We start from the raw sequence: 26,901 nt of genomic DNA on the forward strand, positions 1-26,901 counted from the left end.
CTCCTCACCTTCCCCCATGCAATTATAAAACATAATTAAGCATTAGCATCCCATGCTTAGATTTTTTTTTATTTGCTAGAAATGTATAGGTGTAACTTGCTGATTGTATTTTTTATTTATTTTCCCAAATGATTAACTTAAGGCAGATAAATATTGTCAATTTTATCAGTTAAAAGCATCTAAAAGAAAGGTGAAATTTTATATAGTTATCTAAATATTTAGAATCAACCAGATTTAATACATCACTTTTAAATTTAAAATTTTTAGAACCTCTGAGTGACTGCTGTATCAAATGTAACAATTAGAGGAAATGTTCACTTTTGCCCAGTGTTTGTAAATAAATAAATTGTGTTCATTGCTATTTAAGTGACTATATGTTCTTCGAGGGCTACTCCATAGAATTGCCTTTTCCAGATTTAAACCACTGATGTCACTAACATTTTAGTAACTTAAGTTTAGTCATTTATCTAGATCTATAAAAACTGTACAGGTGTATTTTCTTTTTCTTTTTAGTTGTGGACAATTTTGCCTGACTGAAAAATTTAAACTAAATAGACAATACCTCTCACTTAGGAGATAGATACTAAATGCCATTAGAAGAGTGTAGCTGTTTATAATATACTTCTCCCTTTAAAAGGGGTGAGGTGATATTTTATAAAATCGTGGCTGTTTTAGTTTAGAAATTGCTTGACTAGATAAGCTTCTTTCCAGTTTATTTAGCAATTTGTCAATGTTTTTGGTGGCATTTTTGTTTTCATGCTAATATTTATCTTTACTTTTTTTCCATCATTTGTATTCCGTATGTTTTCAAAATTCTCAACATATATAGGCTTTTGCAGAGAAAATCATAACTGGTTGTAAAGTGCTGTTGTCCTGTCAAAATGCTTGCATTTTATTAGAATTTTTTTAATTTTCAGAACTATTGCTTTTCCTGAGCATTTCAGTAACAAAGTAGAAATACAAATAAATCATATGATGAATAATACTATGTATGTAGTGTATTAGCAGAGTTACTTTAATTTTAGATAGTTTCATCTATTGTAAAACTTCAAAGTGTTAACGGTAATTTTTCCCCCCAGGGGAGCTTTTGGTGGCAAATTTATTAAATTATTTTTTATCACTTAGCCTCATGTTTTTGTTTTTATCTCAATGGCAAACATTTTAAAATTATATTTATAATGTATCCTTTTTAAAGGAAAAATATCTAAAAATTTAACACCTAAAGCATTAGTATTATTAAGTGATACTTTGAGAAAATTTTGGTTTTGTTTTTTTAGAAAAAATTCGTGTAAAATAAGCTGGAAATATTTTAGGTGCTTATAAAATAATATTTCTTCCACAATCAAGGCTTAGCTAAAATGTTTACTGCTCTGATATGTTATTCATGTGTACATTACTGGGAGTTGGTTTTGCTTTTTTTGTGACTAGATCATCGTTTGGAGAAGAAACAGCATGTTTCATAATGTGGTTGCTGAGACATCTGATTAATCCACTAGTTAAAGTTTGGGTAATGCATTAGTGTTTTGAAATATATTTTTAGAAATTTTTAAAAATCATATTTAGATGTTTACTGTAGAATTTTTTCTTTACTTTAGGTGACTAGAGTTTTGTTTTAGTTTGGTGTTTTTTGTGTGTATGTGATTTTAGGATGTTTGTATTTTGATACATGATTCCTGTGAAAATAAACATAAGGAGTGTAATTTCTTGGGGACATGGTCAGAGTTAGACTGTTATCTTCTAATGTTCTTTGCACATATTACTTTTGTAATGAACTTGAATATTATTTGCTTTTTAATGATGGGGTAGAGAAATTGCTTAGTTCTGGCCAAAATTATATTTAATATTCTCTTAAGAACAACTTTAAATTATGTAAATGATTGAATAAAATTTAATGTTGCACATTTTTCTTCTAATACCGTGTAACCTTTCGGAACGAGCAACAATTGTAGCTATTAAACGATGTGGGTAATACTTTAATTCTCATACTTATATATCAATAAATATCTATTAAGTTTTTATCTTATTAAAAAGTAGAAGTGTCATTTTGAAGCTTATTTTAAAAACAGCTGTGTGTTTTTCAAAAGAAAGAGCAGGCCAAAGTTTGTTTTTTCTTTCTGTATCAGAGTTTGAAGTTGTAGTGCCAGGAGCCTGCTGTTTTTTCTTTTTGTATGGGAGTCTCATATTTTATAGGTGAATATAGATGAGATACCTGAACTTGTTTAAGTTCATACAGAAAGATTTGGTAAACTGTCCATTATAGTTCACATCAGTTCCTCATCTCATACTTCTGTAAGCTAAATTTGGAGGAGTTTAGGTAGTTGAATTAGTAATTGGGTATAAATTTGGCAATTCAAGGTCATGTTATGTCATTAAAAGGAAATGAAAACTCAGAAAAATATAATCGTATTTTCCCCCCTCAATGAGCAGATGCTTTGCTCATAGCAGTGTACCCCAGCCCACTGCTTAAGCAGCTGCTGATGGGCACATCATCCTAGTCTTTGTTTCTGCCCTCTTGAAGCTGGGAACAAATTCTGGGGAATCTGCTTTTTGTCAACTGCTAAACATTAAAAACATTAGTGTGCAGGAGTGATGGTATAGAGGGCTGTCTACCTATTAGCTGCTGAGAACCTGAGAGGGAATCAAATACCCACAAGCATGTACAGATGATACTAACTTAGGGGAAATTATTCTTCACAAGAAAAATACTATTATACACTGGTGGTACTATTGGTAGCTTATTCATTACCATATATAACAGACTATCTCTGTGTAAAAGTATTTTCCCACTTAAATACAAAAGGCAGGAAGACTTTAGTTGCTTTGTGTAATTTGTTGTGTGACATTTAATTTTCTTTATGCCTTTTCAGAACTACCTAGCAGAAATAAGTATTGATGTTAGGAAGAAATTCTTAGAGAAAAAATATTTAATATATGTTTATACCCAAATTTAGGTTCCAGCTGTCAGAAGAGAAGAGGGGAATAGCATCACATAGGAACCTTTTCTACTTTTAGCCTGGGTGCCATAGTGGCCAACTTTGCATCTTACTTTGAATTCTGATACATCTTCCCTGATTTCATCTACCATCTCCTTAACTGCAGAAGCAGTGGCCAATATTTGTATACTTGCCAGCATGTGTACTGGCATCATAGAAGCAAGACAGCTAAAGAAAACTAAGCATGTTAAGCCAAATGGAAAAGAATAAGTTAATATGTTTACAAGTAGAAACCTGTATAGTTGATTTTTTGAACTCCTGCTTTTTGTCTCAATATTGATACAACCTATAAAGTACAACACTTAAATTAGGACTTTCTCTTTTTCTTCATTACAACATAAACAGCCAACCTCCTTTTCTAGTAATACCTGACATTGATGGTAAAATTTTTCTAATGCAAAAAAGTTTTCAGCACAATAGTTAGAATCTGACAAAGTTATTTACCTAAAGATGTAAGAATTGTAGTGTGAAAAAGTCTGAGTCATTTAAAATCTGCCCTTGTAAAAGAGTATCCACTCTAGTGTAATCACTGGTTTGTTGAAGGATTAGCACAAGTTAAATTTTAATAACTAAATAGAACTTTTCTCTAAATTTCTGGTGTAAAAATTTCATCTTTCTTGATTAGTTAATAATTTGATAGCACCTGGGATTTATATAATAATCATTTATATCTCAAATAGTTTCATAATATTTTCCCCACTAAATCATAGAAATTTCTATTATAGTAAATTGAATGCAGTTTCTGAAAAGTGTGGGACTTTTACATATTCCTTATGTAAGGTAAAAAATGATTGTGGACAAATTACAAATAAAATTTTGTAGTACTTACACAACTCCTTTATGACACAATTTAAAATCATGGTATTTAAAGTGGCATATTTTTCAAAAAAATTGCAGTGATTTCATGTTCTTCATTAATATGACATTAATTATTTTCAAGATGAAGGCAAATGAAAGTTCCTTGGAAAAATACAAAAAATATTTTCTGATACACTCAGTATTTCTAGAGTTGTAAGAATAAGAAGTTTGGCCACAAATGCTTGAGGCTATTATATTGCATTTGTACACATAAAACTTGCCTTAAAACTAGAACAGGAAAATAAAAATATTAAAGGAAATTCAAAGATGCTGTATGTGTATTTTCTTTATTATCCTTATCTGTAGAATGAGGGAATTAAACTAGATAGTCTCTGAGGTTACTTCTAGCATCAAATCTAATGATCTTTACCATAAAATTCAGTCCTTTTTTTTTATTCTTTAAAACTGCATTGTTTCCATATTTACTCCAGTTAAAAAGAAAGATTTTTCTATATAATAAAGGTCAATCACTTCTCTCTTGGTCTTTCTTTAGCTCTTTTTTTTTTATGCCTAAACAGATTTAAATGTACTCTACCATTACCATAAGCCACTTATAAAAATTCTGACATTTTGCAGGTCATTTTATATACTTTGAAGAAGAAGCGTTGTGATTGTTTTTAATAATTTTTTTTCCCCTGCAGGAATATGTCTTGGGCCAAATTCTCTGCCATTCTTGTTACTTGGGACATTTTAGTATATTTTGCCCATGCCTAGACAGTGCCAAACAGTGTAGTGAAAATGTGGGGGTGGGGGTGGAATCAGTTATTTAGGTGCTTCACATTTTGAAACACCAAACTTTCTCCATTTTATTTGGTGTTTTTCTTTAAAAATAAAATATTTTTACATCAGTGTATTGCTGTTTTATAAAAGAGCTATAAGGCAGCATTATATGATATAGAGTTAAAAGGGACCTTAAACATCATCTAGTCTGATACCCTCATTTTGCAGATAAGGAAACTGAGAGCTCCCCCCCCCCCCCAATGAAATAACCTACTTGGGATGTGAACAAATCTCTGATGCCTCTACTTTCTGTCCTGTTGTATATGTTTGCAGGATAGCTGTTTATGAGGAATATTGAGAAGTCTAGCACTAAAAAAGAATAAAACTGACTGAACTGTGCAGGAATCAAACTATAACTTTGTCCTCATTGACTTGCTAATTTATAAGTTCTTTAAATTTTTTTTTCTTGTTGCTGCCTCATATATCTACGATATCTCAAATATCTTAATCATGTATTGAAAGCTAAATCTTAATTTTATCTAGTGCTATAGGTCTTAACTTTAGGACCACATAATGTGTAGATTTTTAGATATTTGCGGATTTCAGATATGTTGACCATGAGTATCTTTTAACAGAATGTTTTATATATGTGTTCAGCATATAATCTAATTCATGTTTATTTGATATAACACAAAATGTTAACTGAACGTCTGCCATGTTGTTATCTTCAAGCCTAGATCTTTCCCTTTTTTTGTAGTTCTCCAAATTATTAGACAAATTTCTAGTTCCTGCCAAGCTTCCACCTTAGTATGTAAATTTTAGATATCTTTGTAATTTGCTTTTAGTTTTACAGATGATATGGACTCTTTTTCAGACTTTTAATACAAGTGATTTGGAGTAATAAAAGAAAATTAGTATTTTTGCTAATTGTACTGTGATGTATGAGGACTAGAAAATAGAAAGAGTTGTGTTACACCTTTAAGAATATGGATCACACTGGAGCATAAAAAAAAAGATTTTAAATGATCCATTTTCTATTAAGCTTTTTTTTTTAATCTTTTCTATTTTTTCCTAGGCTATAACAGTTAACATAGGCTGTACTGGTACTATGTGATAACAACTTGTTGGCCTCAATTGAACAAGCATTCTTGTAAGTATTTTGTGATCTTCTCAGCCCTTTATCATTTCTGTAAAAAGAGGTTTATTATGTTTCAACTTCTGATTTATGAAACATACTCTTAAAGGAGCCTTGACCTTAGACTATCAGCCTTCCTTTTTCTTTTTAACCTTTTAAAAGTTAGCTGCTGACTGACTCACCATTAAAAAAAAGGTGGGGAGGGGGACCAAATCAATACGTGGTAAGTGTTCTTGATTTTGAAAGATAATTCTTCTTTGAACATTATTTAACATAGTTTTGACTTCTTCCCCTCACTTCCTCAAGCATAGAAATGGTAGTGACTTTAAGGGAGAAGTTGTATGTATGTATTTGGGGGTTATTTTATTCATTTTATTGAAATATTTAATAACAAGTTTAATAGTTGTCTTATGCTTCCTTCACTTTCTAAAAAGAGTGGCATAGCCACTTAAAAATTTTTTTTTTATTATGCATGTCACTGGAGAGTAGATGTCTTGGTAAGCACCAGGAGGTGGAAAAACAGGAAGAATCTGTCTTTTTTCCTTCCCCATATATGCACACATCCTCCTACAGGATAAGAAACAGACATTTCTTCCAGTTCCTTTAGTTTTTGAGAAACTTGTGAATTATGCTGGAATCATTCTAGACAAAAGTTTGCTAAATATCAAAGCTATCTGGTATAGAAATAAATTTTTGTTAACCACTTATCAAATTGATCGCAATGTCATCTCTTCATATAACCTTTGAGTGAATTGTTGATCTTTAAATGAAACCCAAATGTCAGATTACTGTATCTATTCTCAATGGTGTTGCACCATGACTTTTAGGTAAAAGAAAACTTAATGCTTCAGATGCTTTTTCATTATCTGGCTATATTTTCTCAATGTACCCTTGTTCTGATGACTCATTAAGTAAAGTTAGATTAGTCTACACTTTAAAGGTAAAGCTCTAGATCAGAGCATTAATTCAGTAATTGGTAGCAGAAAGAGTTTTGAGTGAAAAATTAAAGTAACCTTTAAGGGCCCATAATAATAAACTAGTGATTCTTCAAACTGTTAGCCAGAAATCCCAAGTTATCTTATTTTCTTTTTTTTTTTTTCCTTTTAGTAGCACATGTATAATCCACGTTTGGATTTCTTAATTGGTTCCTTGAAAGCCAACTTAATTTTCTCATTCTTAAATCTTGTACCAAAAAAAGGATCTTTTGGATGGGTATTGTGCTCCTACCAATGGATAGAAGACTATCCATTTTCATGAAGACTTGAGTGTCTGTTCACATCAGACACTTTCATGAGAAAGGTTAATGCATTCTTAACCTCTTTCTAACTACTTGGTAAATTTCTAAGCAAACAATCTTTCTGGATGTTCTCTAGCATCTTTTTTTTTTTTTTTTAAACAAACCATGTTTGCCATATTTTTGATTACGGTGCTTTACTGGGATCTCCTTGACAATAGTGTGCCAGGATTTTGCATTAGACCTAGATCATAAATGGTTTAATATGCATCTGAAAGTAAGAGCCATAATAATAGCCAAGATAATTGGAATGTAAAACCACAATCATTGGTCCCTGTGTATTTTTTATATCAAATTTTATCTATTTCTTATTCCTTTTAAATTTGCTGTTATATCTCTTTGTAATACTTAGAAATCATAGATTTCTAAATCAAGCTAGAAAGGGCTCATGGAATATCCTTGGCTTAAATAAGGTAATAAATCAATTTCTCTAATAAATAATAACATGTTTCTTTTCTAGTTTGTTTTTTCTTTGTGATATGATGGGTGGAAAGAATAAGGATTTTAGAAGACCTGAATTATAGTCTAGGGCTAGGCTCTTAGACTTGCAGCTTTGTAACACTGGGCAGGTTACTTCCCTTCTGAGCCATTTATTCATCTGCAAAATGGATATAATATTACTTTAAGTAATTTAAGTGATTGTTTGAAAAGTACTTTGTAAGCCCTAAAGTAACATATAAAAATGAGTTACTAGTAATCTTTAAGTACCAAATCTGAATGTAGAGAATAGTACTTTATTTTATGCATTTAAAAATATCGTTCAGAGAAGGGGTCTATGACACACACAAAAAAGGTTAAGAACCCCTACTCTAAGGGGAGCAATTGTTAAAAGGTAAGATAAAGTCAAAGGATTGAACCTTAGGGGATAGGAAATAGAAGAGATTCTAGAAATGGAGGAAAAAGAAAGGGGTAGGAAAGCTGAGACAGGCAGAGAAAAGTTGGGGAAGTCAGTGGTTTTTAAGTCAAAAGAAAAGGAGTAGGGAGTTTGCCAAAAGTATTTCTAATGGGGAGGGTAAGTTTCAGCAAGCATTTATTTTTTAAAAGATATTATCAAGGGGTCATGACAGTATGTAAAATGAGTTGGGTTTTTTTTTGTTGGGGTTTTTCTCCTTTTTTTTGATTTTTTTTTTTTTTTTTTTTTAGCCTTGTAAGATATGTAAATACTAATGTAGGTCACTAGTATTTTTTATACCTAATTACCATTTCTCTTGTTGAGTCAGTGAGATAAATGTTGATGCCTAAAGTTCTCCTAAGATTAATTGCATTTTTATTTATTTGCTCTTAGAGTGAAAGTAATTTTGCAAAATGGAATACATCATTGATATTGCAATATGTTTGTTCTTGAAATTGAGCCAGTTTAGTTTTTAAGTTATTTAATTATTTAAAAATGGTATGCTACATTTCCATAAAATTATTATATCAAAACAATTAAAAATGAATTTTTAAATGACTATAGTAAAAAAAACTTTTTAAAGGTTGCATTTTTTTAAAAAAATTTCTGCTATTTCCTAACCCAAACTTCTGTTATAGTAATGACAGATGGAAGGGATGCTTTTAAATCTTAAACTTTCAACTAATTTCTTGATTTAAAATATTTGTGATCAAATTAAGCAAAACTTTACTGATGTGATTTGGTTTTTACTTTGTAATTCACTGTGAGGAATACTTTGGACAAAAGATATGCATGCTTATCAGTTTATACATAGAAGATAGGAAATTTTCTTCTTGTTTGTTTTCTATGCATAAAATCTTCAGGCAAATTGCAACCTTTAGGTAAATTTAATTTTTATTTAGGTATCAATTCCCTTGATGTTACTATGTAATCAAAATGGAAATCATTAGATGTGTAATACCAACTTAGTATTTCAAAGAAATCTCCCAGAGTAAAGTATTAAATTTATAAGAAAATTTGTAAAATTAAGTGATGAAATGAAATTGTACTCTGCTACTCATCTTTTATGATTATACCCAGATTTTGGTTATTCTGGAGAGGATTAAGCCCCTCATTGCTTTTTCCTTCATGCTGCCAGCTTTTGAATCACTTAATTATTCATTAGAGTTTCTATTAGAGGAATTCAGTGGAAAGTAGGGGAAACAAAACCCAGATTAGTTAATTTGGCAACTCTAGTCAAGACTTTAAAATCTGAAAGAAAAATACGAAACTGTGTCCTGAAATAGTCTTTTGAATTATACTTGTGTATTGTATTTACATTATTCCTCAATACTGATAATGCAGAGTTAACTGAATTTTTCTAGAACTTGTGGTTAAATTCTTGAGGTCTTATGTTTAGCTGTGTATTTTGGCACCATGCAACCAAAACTGATCAAATAATGCCAAATTTCTGGTGGTTGTGTAATCAAGACAAATGTCTCTATTTAAATTTTACATAGAATTTTGTAAAATTTTATTTGTATTAAATGCCAGGGTTAATATAAATTTAACAGTATTAATAATAATAATCCTGTCCCTTTAAGGTTTTTGTTAGCTGTATAGTCCTTTGCTAGGGCTTTAAAAATGCATTTGTTCTTTAGTTTTCCTCTAGATCATAATGGCATACCAAACCACCAGTGCAGTACTAGAGCAGTAGTGATCAAGGGCTGTGATATATCCCTTGAAGCCTGCCTACATGAAGAAAAAAACCACATTACAAGTTGTATTGACACTGTGCTTAAAAATAATATTACGTTCTTTGAAAGACCTAAAATAATTTAACAGTGATACATCAGTATGCTCTAACAAACCAGTAATAGAGGGAAGAGAGACATTTTCATAGCCATACTGAAAGATCTGTATTAGTATTGTGACACTCCTGTTTTGTGGTGATTGTGCTGTTTCAAGGCCTAAACTTAGTTCCCTTATAAATGGATCCATCCATATTTGTAGCTTGAAAGGATAGTCTTTTGAGAGTACAAAACTATGTGGATAAGGCAAAACAGGCAGTACCTATTCCTTTCTTTACGTGGGGAGGGGGGGACCAATTGAATTGCAAAATAAAGTAGAAAATAGAACAAAGGGATTTTAAAAGTTGATTGTAAGAGCAAAGCCACGATTTCCCTTCTCTACCAAACAGGCATTATTTATTTGAATCTTTGCAACTTCAAGGATATTGTTCTACTTACCACTCAAGAACTTCACCCATGTACATTTAAATATAAACTGAACAATGTTGGGGGGGAAAGTGACAAAACAAGTACCAGTACTTAGCAGATTTTCCAGACAACCTGAAATGATAACTTTTACTCTATCATGAGGTATGGAACCTAATAGGAAAAATTCTACCCTGAGAATTATTTTTTTTCAGTATGATTTTAATATTGTCACCAGAAGGTTACATCATTTTAGACTGCAAAATAACAGATCCTGTAGATCTAACTATTCAAAACAGCAATAATATCAGATTTGAATGAGAATGTTATTACATATCAGCTATAATAATAGCTTCTGCAGTAATTTCTTGAATATAGAATGATTTGTAACAGAGAAGACACTTCATTTGGTATTGTTTGTTCATTTAGTCGGACATTTACACTGTAAGAGTACAGGCCTTTAAAATTCTGGCATTCAAATATATATATAAAAGAAATTAATGTTCATGGAAAAAAATAACTAAGAGAATTTTTTAGCAATTGGAGTGATTGGCTTGGTGAAAATCTTAAGATTTGATAAAACATTTTCAGTGTTTTGGATGTTTCATTGGAGCAGTTTGTCTCAGAAATATCCAAAAATTATATTGTATCATGAAATCGGTGTTGAAGATTCATTTAAAAAAAATTTATTTGCATGATTACACTGGATCCCTGAAAGTTCTGAAGTCTAAATCGAAGAATTAAATGATGACCTCCCAGTCAACTAGGCAATTTGTTGTGTTCTATAGTGTGGCTTTCAAAAGGTAATGTTATTTTTCCAAAGCAGCTAGGTCTGGGGAAATTTTTTATAGGCAAGGATAAGATTTGTCCAAAGTTCTCAAACTGTTGATAGTTTCTAAATTTAGCATTTCTTGTAGGAATGTGGCATTATTTGGTCAAACTGTAGATTTAAGGAGAAAATAAAGTAACAAGTCTTTTAGAAAGTGTTTGCTACATTTGTAATGAAATGAGATGTTTGAAAGGCAAATGCACGGGAAATAGCTGAAGTGTTTTATGTGTCTAAACTTTACTCCATGTCAAAAGATGAAGCAGCAATGTTTTGAAATAGAGTATAGATAGAATAATAGCAAGTTAAATTTTACTATGCATTTTTTAGGACTCTAGATTAGTTTGTATCTTTTTAAGACTGATAGCAATGATTGGATTGCACAAAATAGTCAGTAAAAATTTGTACCAAAAGAAAATTTATCTAGAGTGTCTGCATCAAAGAACTGCTGCATCTTAGCACAACTGATTATAAACCAAAGTTCAGGACTTTATTAGTAAGGAAATTCTGTTAACAGTCACACTGAGCTTTAAATTCAGGTATAAAAATATTTTTAGGTACTTTAAATACAGCAATATTTATATACTTTAAACTGAACATACTTGGTTATAATAGTTCTGATTGCCTTAACTTTATGTGTGAAAACAAGCTTTTTTGTCTTGTTTTCTAAAAGGTAGGCAACTGAAGTATAATTTATGAATATACTTTATAAATGTAAACTAAATACTGTTTTTCTAAATCAGATTTTTTTTTTAGGTCATTGATAACAGATGGCCTCAGTTTTATGTGGGAAGATATTTAAAGACTGAAAGAGAAGATGGGGTAGAGTAAATTAACTTGAGGGGAATATAGGTTGCTCAGGGTGGGGACTATGTGCTATTTTTTTGTTGTTGTATTTTTGATAAAATAAAAATGCAAAAAAAACCACTTTAATTATACAAATGAATAACTGAATGACTTAATAGTACATTTATTAATTTCTCTTCATTATTAAGAATCAATTGAGTACAAAAGTTAAATGGAGGGAAAAGAAAAGAATTAGTGCAGCCCTTTGAACTCATGTTGATTAAGCACCTATTACAAGTGTAAGACATATTTAACAGTGGTACTGGTGAATTTTGTCTCCTCTGCTTGATGAAATTGACCACCTTGGCCCTAGTTGTCAGCTATAAGAGGTTATTTTTAGTTTTTGAGAGTTTAATTACATTTCAGATCTGAGCAATGAGCTTTTGCAATTCACTAAAGAATGAAGGTGAAGACAATAAGCGATTTGCCTCTGGTTCAGCAGCTGTTTATTGTAAAAGACAATGTCCTATCTATCCGTAGTCCAGTATTGTTTCTAACAGACCACATACTTCTCTCATCTCACGGATTTTTCTGTCTTCCAATTCAGAAACTTGAAGTTACAAAGTATTAATGATCGTATAGTCACTTAGATTTTGAGACCGAAGAAAAAATTTTTTTAGTTTTTCTGAGCAATGAAAGAATCAGTTGTTTTAAAACTTTTCCTACACCTGTGGCCTTTTTCACTGATTGAAGGCATATTCAAATTACCTCAGTAAATTCTCACTCAATGGGCTCTTTAATTTTTTTCTTGATACTTTGTTTTACATCAACTACATTTCCCTAGATGATGAAGTATTAAAGAATATTACACTTGGAATCAGGAAGACCCAAGTTCAAATCATGAATTAATCACTTAAAACTCAGTTTCCTTATCTGCACGAATGGAATAATAATAGCACTTATGTCACAGGATTGTCTTGATGATCAAATGAGATAGTGTATATAGCAAAGTCCTATATAAATACTAACTATCCCCTCTCAGTGAGTCCGCACTAATGAAAAGCAGGAGAGGGAACAGTTTGGTAAAACTATGTATTGAAGAAATCTCTGTGCAGTATTCCATGCCTGTCACAGTTGCTCTACTTTTTTACTCCCTGCAAAGAAGTGGGGAGGTATCATTTCATCTCTTCCTTTTGGTCCTTTTTACAGCATTGAGTTTTAATTGACTTGTAATTCTTTCTGTTTGTGGTATTTGTGCATATTATTTTCCTAGTTCTTAGTTCATTTTGTATCAGTTACATGATCTTTTAACATGTGGCTAAAATAACAAGATTACTTTTGAAGGAGTTTGTGTTAAAGTATAAAATGTCATGTGTTAACTCTGCTGTTATCCAAGGTAAAAATAAAATTGTTATTTTTTTGTTTCAGGTTAAAGTTATTTGGGTTTGTGGTCAAGACAGTATTGATTTTTTTTTTCCAGAAATGTTAGAAGAAAAAGACCTAGCTTATTCTTGTGTTGCTACACTTAGACTATTTATGCTATATAAAAGAACTGTGAACTTACTAAATTAAATCTATTTAAAAAATAAAAACCTGGCTAATGTATGTTCAATTGTCTTTCTAAAAATTGTATCTTACGTTCTTCTTTAGGAGCTAGTGTGTAGACACCTTGGGGTAAAGTAGCAGCACATAATGGTTTGTTGGTTTTGAAAAGGTGCAGGCCATATTGTGCTGCCTCAAAAATACAAGGATCTGATCTTCTGAAGAAACTATATTGCTTGATAGCCAAAGCTTCATTGTGTGATATCAATGTCAACAGTGCCTTAGCAGCACGTAAATATTGGCGTTAAGATTTTAAAAGTATCTCCAGTATTAACTGTGCTGCTGAAGTAAGGTTGGCACCTCTCTGCAAAAAACAAAAACACCTTGGTTTTTACTTTAAGAGATATAATCCTAAATTATTTTGTAGAAATATTTGGAAAATTAGTGTTTACATATATTTCAATATTACTTTGCTTTTAAAAAATAATAGTTGTATTAAATTTCCTAGTGAATTTCTGTTTTGTAAAGTAAACTGAAGGCATTTGATCTATGAATATTTGTCCACCATTTCAGAAGTTAGAGAAGTAGCCAGTTTTTTTTGTACTGTTTTTTAAATGGTTCTAAAGTATAAACTCTGTGAGCATGGAAAGGTGAGCATTTAGATATTTTTAAATGATGTGAAATTGCTAGCCATAAAATGTTTAGGGGTTTTTTTCCCCATGAAAGTCTTGGGTACTTAATGTGCTAAAACTTCTTGAGTTTCTTTGCTTTTTTAGATGTAATCTTCAGCTCCATAGAGAGTCTCAGTTTTAAGATTATAGTATCCATTTTAAAATTACTACTTTTAGATGCAGTGACAGTCAGAAAAAGCTTCTCCTTTAGGTGCTCTTCTTCTTGTGACCTAATAAGCTGTTTTGTTATTCCATCAAATTATTGAATTACAATTGATTATAATTAAAGTAGTTTGTACATATATTTTGAGTAAAGCCAAATGATTGTCTTAGCACTCTGTCTTTTAAATAGCAAAAAATATACTCAGCAAAATATAAGCTAAAAGTATGATGAATTATTTCCAGTAACTGTAATTCATTTGGGGAACTTAAAATAAGTTGTTCCATTTCTAGATGTAAGTTAAATAATTACATTAAAGTTGGGAAATTACAGAGAAGAGAGTTCAAAATAGTGTGTTTTATATGGGTGGTTGGGCCATTTAAAACCCATCTCTGAGGAAATCTGGCTGCAGCAGCTTCATAACAAGTCTCGTAAATAAATAGGATATTAACTCAGCTTTCTATGGTCCAGGTAATATTCAGAGATGGTCTTTATTTTGAAATATCTAATCGAGGGGAGGAAATAATCTCATTCTCTTTGATGTTTTCTAACAGACACCCTAAAATTCTTCATTCTAACTATGTATTGATTCAGTTCAACATTTGTAGTATCTTCTTAGTAGTCCTCTAAATATTTTGTGATCAATTTAAGTTCAAATTGTATTATTCCAAACTTTGTCTAACATGCCAGTCACTCAACTGAGAGCTTGTGGTTCCTAAGTGTTTTATGGGTTTTGTTTTGTTGGGGGGAGTTGTTTGTTTTTTGGGGTTTTTTGTTTGTTTGTTTTGGGGGATTTTATGTTTATATTTATGTTTTTATTGTTTTATATTTATGTTTAGTGTTTTTATTTATTTTTTGTTTATTGTATTTTTTTCCATGCTTTTATATCCATTTTCCATGCCTTTTATATCCAAAGAAATCCTGTGTTTAATATTCATGTTCCAAATGTGATTAAGATCAATTCATGTTGCTATTTATAGTTAGATCATAGCTTCTGTTTTTAAAAATTACTGTAAAATCTCTCACTTGAGAGAGAAGATGAACTTTGGAAAAATAAACAGTGAAGCATACGAAGAGAGTAAAAATTTAAAAATTTGAATTTGCAGCCATCTCTATTAAAAACTTCTAAAGGTAGATATAGTAAGTATATATTATATAGACCAATAGCAGCTCATCAGAATAAGAATGAAAACACATCTCATTTAGTAGTGATCTTTGTCAAATCTTTTTGGAACTTCTAAGGAGCAGGTTTATTTTCTTGTGTTGTTAAAACTTCAGCTTTATTCTTATTCTTAATTCAGTAGTTTGCAAAACTTCACCTAGAAAGGTAATATAAGTGCTTATCAGTGTAAATTCGACTTTTTTGCTTCTTAGATAAATTCCCAGTGTCTTTCAGGTTTTCTTAAGTTGGTGCCGAATAATTACATTGTTGACAATTTCTCCAATGCATTAGTTGGAGTATGGAACTAAATCAAAATAATTCAGGCAAGTACATAGAGAATAGTGAAAAAAGTATTTTAGTATATTAAGAAAAAAATGAAATCTTTTACTAAAATGTAACCACTGTTCATCTTTTACAGAGTTCAAAAGCTAAATAAAAATTTAACAATTAACAAAATAGGGAAATTTTCAATCAACTAAAAGACATGCTTCACATTGTTTTTAATATGTTTTATACATAATAAATAATTGAAAGAGTTTCTCTTGGGTCCATTCCTAAATAAGAGAATAGATACAACAGTATTTCCTACTTAGGTTTGTCAATATCATTAAGTTAACACTTGGGATACTCAGTTTTTATTCTATAAATCATGACCTCTCTATACTTTAATATCTTCATTTAAGCCTGCATTCCAAATCTTAATTACATTTCTTGCCTTTTGCAGGTGGATATTACCATCCTGATGGAAAAAAGCCTTGTCTCGAGTGTTTCAGTATCTCATTTATTAAAGAAAGTAAAAATTAGTGTCCCACTGTTTTGAGAGAGCTTTGGCTCTTTTAAACATTTAGGTAGATTAATGTACTTACTGAAAATGAAGTAAAAATTATGTTCAGTAATTCTTATCTACTACTTTCACAGAGGTTCTTTAAATTACTTATAATTGTTAAGGAGTTCTCATATATATATTATATATGATAATACATAATCAATTAACTCATATCCTCCTTTAAGAAAATGGCATAATAGCCCATGATTTTTGCCTTTTTTTAATGTTCTGTTTTTGTTTTAATTCAAGGAATCAGCAAAATAAGAATTATCCTCAGTGACTTTTACCCTTATTAATTTGTAATTCTACTGAAAAAAATAGTCTGAAATTTAATTCAAAACAACAAGAAACATTTGAAGTTCTTTCAAAAAGTCATCTTATGTACCAAAGAAACCTAGTTTGAAATGAATAATAGTTCTCTTTAGGTTAATATATTGAATGAATTGCATAATAGAGGCTTCAGGTATTACAAATTGTTAAATAATCTGGCTGTATATTCCAACTAAATTACTTCCTAATTTGTAGTTACATAGCTAGACATTTTCCACCTAGTACTACAGAAACACATCCTTTAACAGAAAAAGGGCTGTGTACCAGGAATAGGAGAATTTTCAGAAATAAAAGATTTCAAAGTATTAGAATTTTATTATGAATTTGTACTTTATAAAATGTTATTGTGTCAGAATTAAAATTGCACTATAACTGTTTCAATTTCCAACTAATAAGATAGCAAGGCACAAGCAAATAATTTTTTCATGGAGGACTACAAAAAGGACTGTTTTAAGTTGTAAGTTTCCCAATTTCATTCTATAAAGTGTTTCATTTGTTTTAGTATCCAAGACAATGAGGTTAAAGAATGTCCAGAAATAATTCACAAATTTTATTTTGCTGTCTCAAAACTTCAGTATTTTAAAGCCATTGTACATTTTTTCCTTTGGTCTTTTTTGCTATTGTCATTTAGTTTAGTTGCTTGTTTATTTTTAGATATTTGGTTGTTTCCATTTGGGAAATTAATTACTCATTTAAATTTTGTAGCCTGGAAATGACTAATCATCTTAAGATTAACAAGAAAAAGCTCATTTTACAGATAAGGAACTGAGGCAAACAGGGTGAAATGACTTACTCAGGATCACACAGTGTCTGAAGTCACATTTGAACTCAGGAACATGCATCTTCCTGACTTCAGGCCCAGCACTCTATCCAAAATAATTTTAATTGCTTTTAAATTGAAGTCTAAATTCAGTCACTCACTGGCTACTTTGTAATTTCATGAATTCAGATGCAAAAGTATGGTGCCAATTTCAAGAGAGGAATTTTCTTTTAAAATCAGGTATGGTACTTAGAAATACTTTTGTCATTTATTACTCAAAGATTTTCTTTCCATTTTCTTTGAATACTCTTCCCTGAGATTTTTATTAATAAAGTAACTTTATATAGAAATAGATTTTTTTAACATTTTGTAGACTACACTGCCAAATAACTCTAATTCACTATTCTTCGAACTGAAGGAGGAACTCAACTTTTCTGAATATTATTTTTAAATATTATATGTTATCTATTTTACTATTCTGTGGCATTTCTATTGTCAGTTTTTTTAAAATTAAACACTCAACTTGTTTATTAACAAAATTGTTTCATAAACTAGTCTATTTGTCAGTTCCAGATATAAATAAAGGGAAAATATTTCTACATAATCTTCTTAAAACAAATTTTAAAGTAATATGTAAATTATTTTGTATCTGGTTTTAACTTGGAATTAGTGGACCTTTTTTGGCTGGTTCTTGGGCATAATTTTCGTAGTATAGAGATTTTCATTATCTGATTTGTTGTTGTGGAATATAACTTTTAGGAACCTTCACTTTTCAGCAACATTAATACGTGACTGGGGGGCTGGAGGGGAAGAGGGGTGGATCCAGAAATTCTTGGAGTGTTTTTATAGTGAAAATTATTCCTAACTCAGGCATTTAAAAAAAAAAATGTATGTTTGAACTACATTATATATGTGATACTTATTCTCTTCTGTTTCTATATGTCGCATTTTTCTTTTAATTGCTATTTATGACTAATTAAAGGCAGTAAAACCATATGAGGAATTTCTCATGTTCATTTGGCAAGGAAAATTGAAACTTTTTTTAGACATCTCTTAACTTATGGATTTTTTATGTTTTCATAGTGAAAACTTAGTTTTTCAACTTTACGTTGATGGAGTCACATTTCTACTGATGGTGAGACATAACCTGTTAATCACTTTGAAGATTTCTCTAAAAGGCATTAAGTTTTATTAAGAAATATCCTTAGTATCAAAAGCATGCGAAAAACAAAAATCTTTAAACATTGTCAAGAATGCTTCCAACAGTATGTTCTGTAGCACAACTTACTCCATGTCATTCTCTATTTAGAGTACCAGTCTGTATATACACGTATATGTGTATAATACATACCATATTAAAAATACGGAGTCCTCATTTCTATGGGAACTAACCTTATTGGTTCATTTTTCTCAGGAAAATTTTTAGTACTTTGACAGTAACTCGTTTTTGGAATCCTATCATAGGCATGCTAGGAGTACCACCCACAAATACTGTAAGTTTAGAAAATTATTTAAGATTATTTGAAATGAAGAAGAAACAAAAAGCCTATGATAAGGTAAAGAAAATAGTAAAGCTGTGAGAGAAATCTTGGGACTTAAGGCAGAGAGTATTTGTACATTGCTGCTCAGTAAGCCCTAACAGCTCCTTCATGCATATTCTGCTGTTGCCACCTGGAACAAGCTTAATAGAACTAAAATCAAACTAGCCCAGAACTAACTGTATACAGTAAATTGTGTTTTATGCCATTCAAAAAGCAGATTGACAACTCATGCATAATATGAATGTTGTGGGAAATTGTACCCGTTTAATGTCCATACACAAAATGCTCCCTTCCTGACATTGTCCTTGATGATTCTGTTGCATGATCTCTATCTAAACTATGACAAGACTGTTCAGAATAGTGTGTGTGCAGTGGGGACAAAAAGCTGGATTTTGAGTCACAAAACCTGCATGAGAACTCCAGCTCTTTTATTTACTCTGCTTTTGTGATTTGAAGCAAGTCACAAGCTCTTCAAATCTAAAATGAGAGGGCTGGACTAGATGATGCATTCCTACTCAAACTCCTATGGTATATGTGGCAGTCAACAAGTTCTATTAAACACACTCACTGAATGAAACAATCCCTACTTTCAAGGAGCTTAACCTCATATTTTTTGTTATACTTAACCAATTTGTGTGTTGTCTTTCTTACTAGATTTTGAGCTCCTTAAGGGCAGGGAAGATGTCTTCTATGTATTTGTGTTCTTGCCAGTTTGCATAGTACTTTGCACATAATAGATGCTTAAGTATTAATTGAATAAAATGCCTTCCCTTTTACTACATTATAGTGAAACTGAAATAATGTTCCCTCAATGTGCTCCTGAGATTTCCTCATGCTGTTTTAAGGAGAAAAACTTTTAAATTGATGTAAGAAAAAACTTCCTTTTGATTGAAATTAGCCAAAAATAAAAGGGGCTGCTTTTGGAGATAGTTAATTCATAGGTTTATATATATGGTGGTTTGCTCATGGTCATACAGGGAGTAGCAGCTGGAATTTGAACCCAGATCCTCTCTCTTGACTTTAGTGCTTTCTCAGTGTTGCAGTGCTGACATCTATAAACTATTTTGGCACAGGACAACTCACTGAAGAGATTGATGACTAAAAGAGTCTAGTTTTGACTTTGAAAAACAAGATTTAGCCTATCATAATAGCCATTAATGAATGGTAGAAATGTACATCAGGAATAGGGGAAACCTATAGAAGGTTGCTGATGGACACAAAATAGTCTGGCTGTGTATACCTACTTTTTGTAGATTGGGAGTGGATCAGGAGAGCAAATAGAACATCCATTTCACTAACTTTTAAGGTTTTTCACAGTGTGACCAGTGAACCTTTACAACAGTTAACTTGTCTTGCTTCTCCCGTAGTGTCCATCTCCTTCCTTTTTTATTTTGTGTAGGCTGTCTCCTAGACCCACAAATACATTTTGTTTTTATTTCTGCCTCTTAGAAACTTTAGCTTCCTTCCAAATGTAAATTCAGATGCCACCACCTACAAAAAACCTTTCCTGATATACTTGTTTGTTCTTTTTACATTAAATACATAAAGTCGGTTTAATTCATACCTCCTATTAGAATATAAGTTCTTTGAAGGTAAAGACTTTTCTTCTTGTTTGTATTCCCAGGACTTTGCACATAGTAAGCACTTAATATTTATTGAATTATATTTTGTCTTGTATTTGTTCCTAGGTAAATTTTGGCTAATAGCACAAGAATATAATTTAAATGATTGTTATAGGTTACAAATGCCAAAGGTGTAAAAATGTGGAAGAAGTTGCTATGATTACAGTGATCAGGACCAGGATAGTATAATGTCATAGGAATTAAAGAGTTTCAGGAAAGGAAAGAGGGTACACAGTAGTTTCAAAGGCTTCGTAGAAGAATAACACATATAAACTCAGTGTAGAATGCATAAACAAGCATTTATTAAATGCATACTGTGTGTCTTTCACTCTGCTTACAGAAGGGAAAGATCCTGGATTACTTGCAACAGCCACTGTGCCTCCAACTCCTTAAATTTTTTTTCCATTTAATTTGGTTAAACTGCCTGAAATTTTACCAATTTATTTGGCTTGGCCACAGGGGCCCCCCTTCCCTTTTTAATGCAACTAACTCAAAAGGGTTAAAGAGCTTTTTTTTTTAAAGCACTTTTCTCTGAAACAGTTCTGTAACTTTGAGAAGCTGCATTGAATTAGTTGGAATAAGGAAAACAAGGAGAGAATTTCCTTAATTTCAAAGTGAGGTACTTGAGGGGTACGTCAGGATATGTGTAGACTGGGGACCTAGAGAAAAAAGTACAAGAAAGTAAGGGAGGATTTAGAAATGGAGACCAGATTGACAAAAGTGGTCATCTATTTTAGGTTTTCTTTTCCTTGTTTCATATACCCCCTTGCTTCTAGGACTTTGAATTTAGGCTAGTTCTTTGTTCAGCTATTTTGTATATGAAGTAGAATGTTGTAAGACCATGTTGGGAATCTAACTATTATAATTTTATAACATTTCTGTTACAAGATGTTTCTCAAAAGTTGACTTAAATAAAGAAATTTTTGGAAAAACACCTATTATAGATTGGGTGCTACCTACACCCAGAAAACTAAACTAGAAGGCCTAAATTAATTTTACATAAACTAAATTTAAATTGTAAAAAAGTTGCTTAAGGTGACTCCTGACATTGAGAAGCAGAGATAGCATTTTAAATCTAAAGGAATGAGTGAATCTACAAATCCTAAACAGTGATGAAGAAATTCAGGGCCATAGTCAACCGGTATCTATTAAGTGCCTACTATATGTCAGGCATTGTATAACCCTATATTTATAAGATTTATGAAGAACCTGTATCCACAAAACCAGTAAGTACCATCTAATATTATATAAAACAAACTTGGAAAATCATAGAATTTGTGAGCTAGAAGAAGACTTAGAAACCATTGTTTCATTTCACACATGAGGAAAAGGAGGTCTACAAAAATTTAATGATTTATTCAAGGATACACATTGCTCAAGTGAACTGTGTTAATATATTCTTGACACAACCCAGATATGCCATTCTCTGATTATCTTTTTTTTAGGTCCCCTGAAGGATGGACAAATGGGCTGGAGAATGATTGTTAAGAGGAGGTTATATGACTGGTTATTCAAAGAAAGAGGACTTTCCCGTTCTGAATACATGCCACCACTATTCATGGGTGGGAAAGAATTGGTAGGAGTTTTTTATCCAGGTACTTCTAGTTGAGTAACAGCATGCACATTTCTCATGTTGCTTTTTAAAAAAATAATATTTGAATGAGGAAAATAATTATTCTTAGTATGAATAAACCATTATAAGCATTTGATTTCATTTAAAATAAATGATTATTTTAGAAGTTGCTTTTTGAAAAGCTTTTCTGTGCCACTCGGGATTAAAAGATTTGGGAGAGGTGGCATGACGTGCTGAATCTGGAGTCAGAAGTCATAGTTTTAAATCTCTTCTTATTTGTGTGACCTGGGTTAAGTTGTCTAAACTATAAAGCCCCCAATTTCTCTAAGGCCCACCAGCTTTAAATCTCTGACTCTGTCATTTTCAGGAAATTAAGAAGTGTCGTAATTTTAGTGGGAATGAACCTTATCATCTGGATTAACTACCTCATGCAGGAATCAACATGTATAGCATCCCCACAAAGGAGAAAGCATTAGCTTAAATATATTCAGGAATGGGGAAGATAACTATGTTACAAAGCAGTTTATTCTGGGCCATTTTCAATTGTTAGAAAGTTCTTACAGTGATCAAAAATAAAGTCTGCTTCCCTATAATTTGATTCTTTGATGTTACTTGTTACTTACATTTACACTGGGTAAAACTAATTCATTTTCCAGAAAACAGCTTTTGAAGGCAGCTAAGTGGTACAGTGGATAGAGTGTCAGGTTTAGAGTTCCTCAAGACTTGAGCTCAAATCTGGCTTGAGATGTTTACTGGCTGTATGATGACAGGCAGTCATTTAACCGCTTTTTGCTTGTTTCTTCATCTATAAAATGGGGGCTATTATTATAGCACCTAGCTCCCAAAGTTGTTGTGAGGATCAAATGAGATAATTGTAATGTGCTTGGCATAGTGCCTGGCCAAGACTAAGTGCTACATCAAAGTTACCTATTATTATTATCATCATCATCATCATACATCTTCCATATCATTTCTCCCTGCACATTTTTTTTTCTCCTTTCATTACTAGTTCCTTTAGCTATTTTGGTTTTGAATTTTAATGACAAGGAAACTGGAGCCAAGGGAGGTGAAATGACTTGGCCAGAGACTGAGTATAGCTTCAGAGTGAGGTTCTCTGACTCCAAATCCAGTGCCCTTTTCTGCTTCCTCTTAACTCCTGGTTGTGTTCCAGTTTGTCAGTGTCTGCTTAAAATGTGATAAGTGTGTCAACAGGGTATAAGTCAGTAAATATGTATATAACAATTGAATTGAAAATTGGAAATAATTGTAGCTTCTAAGATAGGATTATAGCTCATCAGTGCTCTGTGTCTATATGGGAAAATTATCCTTTTATTTTATATCTCTGTGTGTATTACCTGGTCATTGGCATCACCTACACATCATCTTTCAGGGATGCTCGGGAGATATAAATAACTGCTGGTTTAGCAATAAGTGTAAGAAGCAGAATGCCTAAGGTAACACAGGCAGTGAGTAGCAGAGCTCAAATTTGAACCTATGTTCTCTAATTCCATATCCAGCATTCTTCCTACTGTACCACTGCCTTTATTCACTAAGCAATTGATTAGCAATCTAATATTCACTTAAATTAGACATAAAATATGCAAGGACAAATCAGGTATTCATTTATAAAATTAGGATGTTGAACTAGAATTTTACCAGATGATCTCTAAGTAAGCTCTCTTCCATCTCTAAAGTTCTTTGATTATTTAAGTAAAAAAAAAAGTTAACTTTGTACTACCTAAGTCACAATTGATAGATTTATTTTTTATTAACATTTTGCTTAAATTTAGAGATACTTTGTATCAGAAGAATTTTTAACTGAATTTCGTTAATATCATCTCAGATATTTTCAGTATTTGAACCTGCAAACATTGGCATTATTTTAGTTTATATGATTTTTAAGGAATAAAATCAGTTTTATTGTAAGGAAGAAGTTTTTACATCCCAAAAGAAACATTTATGAAATGAATTCGATATTAGTTAAATATATAGTATTGGTTAAATGTATAGTATGTGTATATAATACATTCTGTATAACATACCTAATATTTTTTTGGAGCAGACTTGTACTCTACTACTAGCTAAGCAGAGAAAGACACATCACCTGGCCATTTGGGGATGACTTCCTCAGCTGTGGCAACCCAGGAAATAAAGAAAAATGCAAAATATCACTCAATCCCCCACTATTCTGCACTAACAATGGTATTACCAGAACGAGGGACACTTGGCATGTGGTATTCTTAAGGTGATACCCTAATTCATGACCAATAGATGAATCTTCCACTGACAGAAATTATTCATGTTAATCTTGACACTCCTACTATAAATTAAATCAAAAGAAGGAAGTTGATGCTAAATGGAAGAAGTCAGGTTCTCATTGAAGAGGGAAATGAAAAAATTGGTAGCATTGGTTTTATTATACATCCACAGATAGGAAGGAACAGTTCATAGAACAACATGGTCTTCTGGCACTGTAGTGCTCATGATAAATATTTGTGAAAAGTCTACCATGAAAATAATTGCAGCATGTGTACAATACTCTTCCAAAGGATGTTAGAGAAATTCTGTCAAGAACTTATAATATACAGGTCAGTACTGAAACGAAAGTGAGAATAGAGGAAGATGGCAAGAAATACATTGGAAAAGTGCGTCAGTGATAAAAAATGAGAGAACAAATGTGGACTACACAGAATCCTCATATCTGTATATCTTTGAAAAAATAACTGGTAGATTTTGGACATGGCAGGCACCTAAATAACATTGCAAAGAAATGAAATTGATTTTATTTTACAAAAAAAAACAATTACTCATAACTGATGTTGTAGTAATTCTTAAATCATCTGCCTATACAGTTATACCACTGACTTAGAGCAAAGATCAAAATCATTACAAAACTAGAATAATTAAAATTATTAAAAAGGCAGTTCAATTGAAACAACTCAATTGTGTTATATTTGAACAATTTATTGGTAAGAAAAACCTGGGAAAACTTACATGACTTAATGGCAAAGAAGTGATCAGAACCAGAACAATTTATACAAGAACAGCAATATTGTGAAGATAACTTTGAAAGACCATTGTTATGACCAATAAGACCATTGTTATGACCAGTAAAACTAAGAAAGTTTTAATGTGAATCAACTGCCGTAACAAAGAGAACAATAGAGCCTAAAAAGCAATGTCATCAGAAAACACTTAATATATATGCCTAGCAAAAGATGGCAGTCCAAGAGAACACCATTTTAGAACTTCAAGCTTGTTCTAAGAAATCATAGAAGGATAATGGAAGATTATGAGCTGGATCACCTCATAAAGCAGAAAGGAATGGAGATTTAAGCTAATTTAAAAGAAAGCTGAGTGAGAGATGCAACTGAGCAGTTATCCTGATGCTATTATAGCATTAAACATGGAAAGAGTACAATGAACAGAAGAAAAATAGAAAATATCTCCAAAAAATTTTGTAGGACATTCTTCCCTATCAAGAACAGTAGAACTATTTGTTTATAATAAGGGTACAAATAAGGAATAAGCTTTTTTATGTGGCACCTACTATGTGCCAGGCATTGTGTTAGTGCTTTTACAAATGTTTCACTTGATCCTAATAACAAACCTGCAAGGTAGGTGGTGTTATCCTTGTTTTGCAGGGATAAAACTTAGACAAATGGGTTAAGTGACTTGCCCCCAGTCACTGAGCTAGTAAGTGTCTGAGGCTAGATTTAAACTTAGGTCTCTCTGACTCCAAGCCCAGGATTCTATCCTACCAGCTGCTACCAGTGCCAAAGGTTGGGGAAAGCAGCAAGATTAGATAAAGTTTATGTTATGTTACCATGCTAGACAACATATTTATGCAGGTGTCGAAAGATTCATAGTGTCTAAGCAGTCTGTAATATGACAAATAAGAAATTGGAAGAACTGAAGTAAAGGATGTCATCAGGAAGATGTATGCTAAAAAAAAAAAATTTACTGTTCTTGTGACCAACGTAAAATATAAAAAGTAGATAGCCCAAGCACTCCACTGATATCCTGGTGTTAGGAGAAAGCAAGGAAAGATCCTCGCACATTAGGTGGACCCCCTGTTGCAAACTGAGGAAACTTGGACAAGAATTAGCTATGATGGGATGGGTGTGTTTGGGTTATGACCTTCATTGTTGGAGGGAGCATCCAAATTTATTAACTGACAGCCTCTTGAATAAATTTGTGTAGTGTTTTTATTGAAATATAAAAAACTGATGCCAGAGTCATAGGTTCTCCCTAGGCATATCAAATAAACTTAAGCACTCTACCCTCATAAATTTATAGCGTATGTGTAGTAAGCTATAGGGAATAGCATTTTAAATGTAGGGAGGATTGGGAATAATATATTGTCTTTTACTTGAAATGCTTTCAATCTAGATAACCTGGGTCTATGAGTGTGTGTGCATGTGTCTGTGTACATATATATATATATGAAATAATTGTTTTCCATTTCAAGAAAGCTATATGCATACATACACACACACTCTTTACTCTTTACACTTTACCGCCAAAGGACAGAATTTACCAATATCCGACTTACCCTACTGTAATCATTTTTGTTAAGTTGTTTTTGAATAAGAATATCAGAAAGCAGAGTGGACAAAAACAGTAGACCAAGCTTTATCTTAACCCCACTTTAAAGAGCCGAGGTCAAAGCGGCCCTGAACCGTTCATAGGAATTTCATACCACTGTAGTGGTGTGGTTGAGTCCATTTGTTCAGTGACCTGAGTTGTCATCTTCAGACAAATGTCCCCTTTTTATCTCCATAATCAAATAGCTGTTCCATTTAGGACAGATGCTTGAAATAAAAATTCTGACACATTCGAATTGAATGTGATTGAATTGTTATTTCTCTTTAGAGTAAGATTAGCTAAGTTAACTTTCTTGAAGAATCATTAAAAAATAAGGAAGGTCAGGCAACCATAGAAGCTAGTCAGCCATCTAATATAGATCAGATGTGTTGAAGAACATGATCCCTGAGGAATGAATAGACTGTTGC

General features: G+C 31.8%; 1 long non-coding RNA gene across 9 annotated transcripts in view; it reads left to right on the forward strand.

Moving 5' to 3' along the window:
• LOC114039230 overlaps window positions 1-26,901 on the forward strand; it is a 123,376-nt gene that overhangs the window by 60,658 nt on the left and 35,817 nt on the right. For 8 of the 9 annotated variants that reach the window (XR_003568640.1, XR_003568642.1, XR_003568643.1 and 5 more), the window contains 2 exons: window positions 5,647-5,721; window positions 21,759-21,908. This is a non-coding gene — a long non-coding RNA (uncharacterized LOC114039230). The remainder of the gene's footprint in view (window positions 1-5,646; window positions 5,722-21,758; window positions 21,909-26,901) is intronic. The other variant, XR_003568636.1, reaches the window with a different exon arrangement.

The sequence above is a fragment of the Vombatus ursinus genome, unplaced genomic scaffold (genome assembly GCF_900497805.2).
Source record: "Vombatus ursinus unplaced genomic scaffold, bare-nosed wombat genome assembly UNPS02011700.1, whole genome shotgun sequence".
Lineage (NCBI taxonomy): Eukaryota > Metazoa > Chordata > Mammalia > Diprotodontia > Vombatidae > Vombatus > Vombatus ursinus.